The sequence below is a fragment of the Ochotona princeps genome, chromosome 18 (assembly GCF_030435755.1).
Source record: "Ochotona princeps isolate mOchPri1 chromosome 18, mOchPri1.hap1, whole genome shotgun sequence".
NCBI classification, from domain to species: Eukaryota; Metazoa; Chordata; class Mammalia; order Lagomorpha; family Ochotonidae; genus Ochotona; species Ochotona princeps.
The window spans coordinates 1,234,935-1,242,272 of NC_080849.1; positions in this window are offsets into that span (position 1 = coordinate 1,234,935).

Sequence of the window (7,338 nt, forward strand, 5' to 3'; positions counted from 1 at the left end):
AGTTTCATGGCGACAGGTCTTTTTGTCTTGTCACGCATGTAAGTGTGGAAGAGCTGTGGCTGACAGGGTCCTTGGGTCCACCGCTTCACCCCTGACAAATGACGCGGCTGAAGCAGAGCTCTCCCCTCCACAGCTCTCTGGCATGAGGAGCCCACAGCCTGGACGTGGCCTGAGCAGTCGGTGTGGCTGCTGGCGTGTCTGCCTCTATGCAGACAGAACACGCTGGGTCCCCAGGCTTGCCCAGATCCGCGGCATGGGCCCCAGGGAGGGGCTGCTGGACCCACCAGCATCCCGGGAATCAAAGCATCTGCCCTTGCTTTCAAAACAAAGACAGATTTGAAAGGCAGTGAGAGGACAGCGTCATCGCCCACATGGCCACACTGACTGGGGCTGGGCCAGCCTGAGGCCGGAGCTCCTGGGTCGCTCTGCTGCCTCCCCAGTGCAGCTGCAGGAACCCGGATGAGAAGTGGAGCACTGGGGCGGGACCCACACCCATAGGGATACCAGCGTCAAGGCAGCTGATTGGTCCTGTCCTCCCTCACTCCTCCCCCTGGCTGGGGAGCAGGCCGTGTCAAGGCAGCTGATTGGCCCTGTCCTTCCTCACTCCTCTCCCTAGCGGGTAGTGGTGTAACAAGCAGGATGTGAGTGGGCCTTCCCTGCTTTGACTTGATGAAAGCAGGGCAGTGGTTGGCCATTGGCTGGCTGGTCCGTGCAGGGCTTTCCTCCCTTCCGCTTCCGGGTCCTCAGCCTGTGCCCTTTCCCTCGTCATCCGGGTGGATCTGGATGTCCAGAGGTGACCTGCGGGTCCGAGGGTGACCTGCAAACGTCCTTCTTGTGGCAGTAACGCAGGTGTCAAGGGGAAGTGTGGTAACCGGCGGCGGCGCTGCTACAGTCGTGATCCTCGGATCAGCTGCGCGTTGTGATCAGTGTAGCAGCTGTGACTGTCGGAAGCGTCGCGCCCTCCTCGGAACGCCTTGATAACGAAATGTCGAGGAAGGGTTGGCGCAGCGTGGTACAGGGCAGGCTGCATCTCCGTCTGTGCTGCCGCCATCCCAAGGAGCTCCGCTTCCCTTCCAGCTCCCTGCCTGTGGCTGGGAAAGCATGGAGGATGGGCCGAAGCCTTGGGACCCAGCACCTGCGTGGGAGATCAGGAAGAGGCTCCTGCCTCCTGGCTTCGCATTGGCTCAGCACCGACCATTGCGGCCACTTGGGGCGTGAACCAGTAGATGGAAGATCTTCCTCTGTCTCTCCTCCTCTCTGTATCACTTACTTTCCAATAAAAATAATTTTTTTAAATGATACTTTCAAAGGAGGTGAACCAGTTGGTCACTAAATATTCAAGATTTGATAGGAGAAAATGTAGAATTTCTATCTTCTTTTGGCAGGCTCTCTCAGAATGCTTTACACCTGAGTGGAGGCTGGGGGCAGGGGCCACCCACACCTGACATCTGGGTGCTGGCTCGAGTCCCAACTCCTCTGCTTGCAGCGCAGCTCCCCAACAAGGTGCCAGGGATGTGCCTGGGGCGGCCGATCCCTGCTCTCCTGCCAGCCGAGGGGGAGACTGTGACGGGGCTCCTGGCTCTCAGCGTCAGCGCGGCCTGTCCTAACTACTGCGTTTGAGGAGCGAACCAGCTAGTCAAAGCGCGCACGCTCTCTCTTTCTCCTCCCACCCCTTCTGTGTGTGTGTTTGTCTCTGGCACTCTGCCTTTCAAATGAATAAATATTTTTTAAATGTTTAGTACCTAAACATCTACAACGCAAGTGTTTTTTAAAAACTGGGTTGATTCAGCTATTGAAAAGGTGGAAATTTTGTAACCATCAAATTAACCTAGATTTTTAATGAAAATTAGAACTTTGAAAAGTAATTTCTGTAAAAATACTACTATCATATAGTTTAAGTACACACAGAACGTTTAAAATGAAGTGGATTTGTGACAAGAGTGATCAAATCTTGCTGTTATCTAGAAAAAAAGTTAAAATGTCATCCTAAGGCAACCAGATGCATATTTGTTTTTTAAAATGAATTCTTCAAAGTGCGAGATTTTTCTTTTTGGACTTTTTTTTTTCATTACATTTTAAGTATCTTGCTTGGCATGCTGTGCAGTTACTATGGTTACAAGGCAGCATACCAACACCCAATGAATGCTGTGCTTTGCCCCATTGTTTGTAATTTATTTTTTGGAGAAATAGGGAGACACATAAGAGAATTTTCATTTGATAATTGTTTCAGATCCAAACTGCCTGCAGCAGCTGGGACTGGGACAGGCCCAGCAGGAGCCAGCAATGGGACCTGTATAAGAGTCTGGGACCTACGTCCTTGAGCCACCACCTGCTGCCACCCAACATCAGCTTCAGTAACAAGCAAAGAAATGAGTCCCCATGGCCATGTGGTCCCAATAGGCCTGTGTCCCCTATTCCTGCCATGGGAGCAGCACAGCCCCCACCGGTGAGCACAAGGGAAGCGCAGCAGCCTTGGGTGACAACGGCTGCTGCCCAGGACCCCGGGACTGAGGAGACACTCAGACATCAGCCCCCTGGCTTTCCCAGACTCCAAATACAAGTGGGAGTGCCATGAGGCACAAGGAAAGCCTAACCCAGGAGGACAAGACTTCAGACTTGCTGCTGAGCTTTAGTCACAGCTCCCACAGCCACAGGTCTCACAGCCACAGCACACAGCCACAACACACAGCCACAGCCACAGGTCACACAGCCATGGCTCAGAACTGTGGTTCCCATTCCCACAGCTCACACAACCACAGCACACAGCCACAGCCACAGCTCCCATCCCCATGGCACACAGCTACAGCCACAGCACACAGCCACATGTCACGCAGCCATGGCTCACAACTGTGGCTCCCATTCCCACAGCTCACACTCGCACAGCTCCCACAGCCACAGCATACAGCCACAGTCACACAGCCACAGCACACAGCCACAGTCACACAGCCACAGCACACAGCCACAGCTCCCACAGCCACAGCACACAGCCACAGTCACACAGCCACAGCACACAGCCACAGTCACACAGCCACAGCATACAGCCACAACACACAGCCACAGCACACAGCCACAGTCACACAGCCACAGCACACAGCCACAGCTCCCACAGCCACAGGTCATACAGCCACAGTCACACAGCCACAGCACACAACCACAGTCACACAGCCACAGCACACAACCACAGCTCCCACAGCCACAGCACACAACCACAGCTCCCACAGCCACAGGTCATACAGCCACAGCACACAGCCACAGCACACAGCCACAGTCACACAGCCACAGGTCATACAGCCACAGCACACAGCCACAGTCACACAGCCACAGCACACAGCCACAGTCACACAGCCACAGCACACAGCCACAGTCACACAGCCACAGCACACAGCCACAGTCACACAGCCACAGCATACAGCCACAACACACAGCCACAGCACACAGCCACAGTCACACAGCCACAGCACACAGCCACAGCTCCCACAGCCACAGGTCATACAGCCACAGTCACACAGCCACAGCACACAACCACAGTCACACAGCCACAGCACACAACCACAGCTCCCACAGCCACAGCACACAACCACAGCTCCCACAGCCACAGGTCATACAGCCACAGCACACAGCCACAGCACACAGCCACAGTCACACAGCCACAGGTCATACAGCCACAGCACACAGCCACAGTCACACAGCCACAGCACACAGCCACAGTCACACAGCCACAGCACACAGCCACAGTCACACAGCCACAGCACACAGCCACAGTCACACAGCCACGGCTCACAGCAGTGGCTCCCATTCCCACAGCTCGTGCAGCCATGGATCACACAGCCATGGGTCACACAACCCACAGCCATGACTCATACAAGTCACAGCTCATGCATCCATGGCTTCCACAGCCACAGCCACGATTCACACAGCCACAACTGATACAGCCATGGCTCACACAGTCACAACCATGATTCACACAACTACAACCACAGCTTACGCAGCCACAGCTCCCACAGCCATACCTCTCAGAGCCATGGTTGACATAGCCACGGACCACAGCCTCGGCCATGGCACTGAGCTCCAGCCACAGCCAGGGCCCGGACCTTCGTTCCCACCTGGTGGTTCCCACACTGAAACAGGGGGTGCAGAAGAGCCTCCTGAGCAAGGGGCACGTGTCCATCTGCCGGCGGGAGTTCCAACAGGACCCAGAAAGGACCATGGATGGACGCCAGGCTTGGGAATAGCAGCAGTAGGAGCATCTTGGAGCAAACACCTCTCAAACAGGAGAGAAAACACGGAGGGTTGGCAAGGAGGTGACATTCCCTGGAAAGAAGCAGACGGTGTCAGGGAGCTCGTGGGGCTGGAGGGATGAGTGGCTCAGGTCGCCAAGGGGACTTTCTCGAGGGTTGTGCATTAGGAGTGTGATGGGTCTGTGGCTGTGAAGCCATCAGAAAGACGCGTGTCCACCTGCACTGAATACCTGGAGAGTCTCCCAAGTCTGTTAAGGGGCAGGGCTCAGCCAGTCCTCTCTTCACCAGAAGCGTGTGGGGCATGCTGGGAACAGGCTGATGCGCTGGGCTGGTGTCACACACACCCGTAGGTGTCTGCTGCTGCTCTGCACAGCCAGTCCCCCTCTCTGATTCTCACACACCATCAGCCGAAGAAGGCTGTGTCCTACACACACTCCTGAATGTTCTAGAAACCTCCTCTCTCCTTCTTGCCCATGCAACAGAATCCATGAATGTTTGCAGGTTGCTGAATGAGCACAACATCTCCCCAGGTAATTGTGGCGTCTCTGCTTAAACAGTAACGGCTCACATCTGCTGGCCCTCACTGTCCGTTAGTGCACCCTGCTTGGGCACTGCCTCAGGTCGGTCACTCCCGGGGCAGAGGCAGCTGTGACAGAAACCACGGGGTGAAGCCAATGAGGTTGTTTTGAGTCTGCCGGGAGACAGGTCTGTCCCGAGCGCCAGAGGAACTCGGCAGACAACACGTGTCCGATGTAACGGCGACTGCCACCTGCTCAGCACATTTCCTTAGGAGTGACTTCAGGATTTTGTTCTTGAGCTTTCCAACTGACTGCGATACTTTGCCAAAGTACCAACAAGATCATGAATACATCTTGGCCGGCTTTATTTGACATGGAAGTAAAATTTTCTCCCTGGCAATACAATTTTCTAATAAAATACTGTAATGATTTGATTTTTTAAAAACATACCTCTTCTAACGTGTTCTGAGGATAGAAAATGACCTGATGCGATTATCTAGGAGAGCAAGTAAATGCACTGCCTGTCAAATGTGTACAGGGTCCAAGGACCACCAGTTGGGCTCCCTGGCGGGCTCTGCCACCTGCGTACAGGGGCAGGCCCTGTCCTGGGCCTCACACTCCCTGTCTGCAGAGCAAGCGACACTGGCATGAAGGACATCTCCAGGAGAATGCTGAGCCACAAGTACGTGGCCCAGCCACGCGTGCCCCAAGCCCAGGAGGGCGCTTCCAGCCAGGGCTGTTCTGCACTGTCAGTAGCTCCTGTTCGCCGCCCCCACATGCTCAGATCAGACAAGGAGACTGCAGTGACAGCGCTGCCATTGTCCCACATTGGCAGTGTGTGGACAGTAGGCTCAGAGCAACCCACATTGGCAGTGTGTGGACAGTAGGCTCAGAGCAACACACATTGGTGTCTTTCCAGGGAGCTCCTGCGCAATCTGTGAGCTCCGATCAGGCCCTGCCTGCGAGCTCCACACAGGAAGGGAGGCTGTGTCTGTTTACACAAGAACACAGGTCTCACGGCTCATTTTCAGCCCTGTCGACGCTCAGCACAGATGTGACATGTTACAGGACACACTCCTCTTGACTCTCTTGCCTGAGACCCTGTGGTTCCCACAGAGCTGTGGAATTCCATTCCAGCGCAGGGCCAGAAAGACGCCAGCTCCAGAGAGTCTCCCGTGGGGAATACTCCGATGGCAGGGTCAGCTCCAGAGAGTCTCCCGTGGGGAATACTCCGATGGCAGGGTCAGCTCCAGAGAGTCTCCCGTGGGGAATACTCCGATGGCAGGGTCAGCTCCAGGGAGCCTCCCGTGGGGAATACTCCGATGGCAGGGTCAGCTCCAGAGAGTCTCCCGTGGGGAATACTCCAATGGCAGGGTCAGCTCCAGGGAGCCTCCCATGGGAAATACTCCGATGGCAGGGTCAGCTCCAGGGAGCCTCCCGTGGGAAATACTCCGATGGCAGGGTCAGCTCCAGGGAGCCTCCCGTGGGGAAGACACTGATGGCAGGGTCAGGTACTGGAGTCCACCCGCATGCCACCCACGTGTCACACCAGAATTCATCAACAGAGGAATACTTACTTGACCTTACCAGAGCTTATTTTTACTTTTTAAAAAAAAGACCACATGAAATTTCTTACAGAAAAATGTGTTTTGTTAATGCTTTTACAAACACTTCCCCACTTCCCAAGGACACCTTGTCAGACTGATGGAATGTGGCGCCCCGAGTCACAGCGTTCCCCCACCACCTTGTCAGACTCACAGACTCAGACAGAACCTGTCAGTCACAACAAATATGAAGGACTAGATGTGAGACACAGCCACTAGGTCCGCAGATGCCAGCAAGCGTCCCCACCCATCCCAAGTCCCAGGTCTGCTCAAGCACCTCTTGCGTGCGGGCAAGCATGGAGCAGGCAGACCGGAGAGCCGCTGGCAGAGCGGCAAGTCCCTCGCATGCGCGGTGTCTGCATGCGCCCCTCGCTCTCCCGTGGTTTGCTTCCATGGCTGCCCAGGCCCACCGTGAGCCTGACCTTGAGGCCTTCTGTCATTGTGCTTTGCACAGCCTCTGCAAGCAAACGAGCTGTGCCCCCCCATTACACCTGCCCACTCCCACTGGGGCCATGGGGAAGCCCGAGAACCTGCCACGGCATCCGACCCCACCCTGCTCACATCAGCCCCCGGTCCCACCTGGAGCAGGTCCTGCCGTGGCCCTGTGTCCTCAGCAACCCTCTGGTAACTGGCATGCTGGTTGTCCCCACACCACAGACGAGCCCCTACATAGGCAGGCATTCAGAATCAGGGCACACCCAGCCTTGCCCGGGTTCCCTGAAACGTAACCTAGGCTGTGCCCATCTTCCCAAGGCCAATGGGGCTTCCCATGTCCGGCTGCACACTGGAACACCCCAGGACCCAAGGCACATGTGGCACCCAGCAGTGTGACCGGGGGGATCTTGGGACTGGCAGATGCCTCCATTGCCACCGTCCCTGTCACCTGACATCCCTGGCTTTACAGTCTATCCCTGCCGCATTTAGAGTTCAATTCCAGCCTGTGCTTGCTGGCTTCGCACAGTCACGACAACCCCGCAT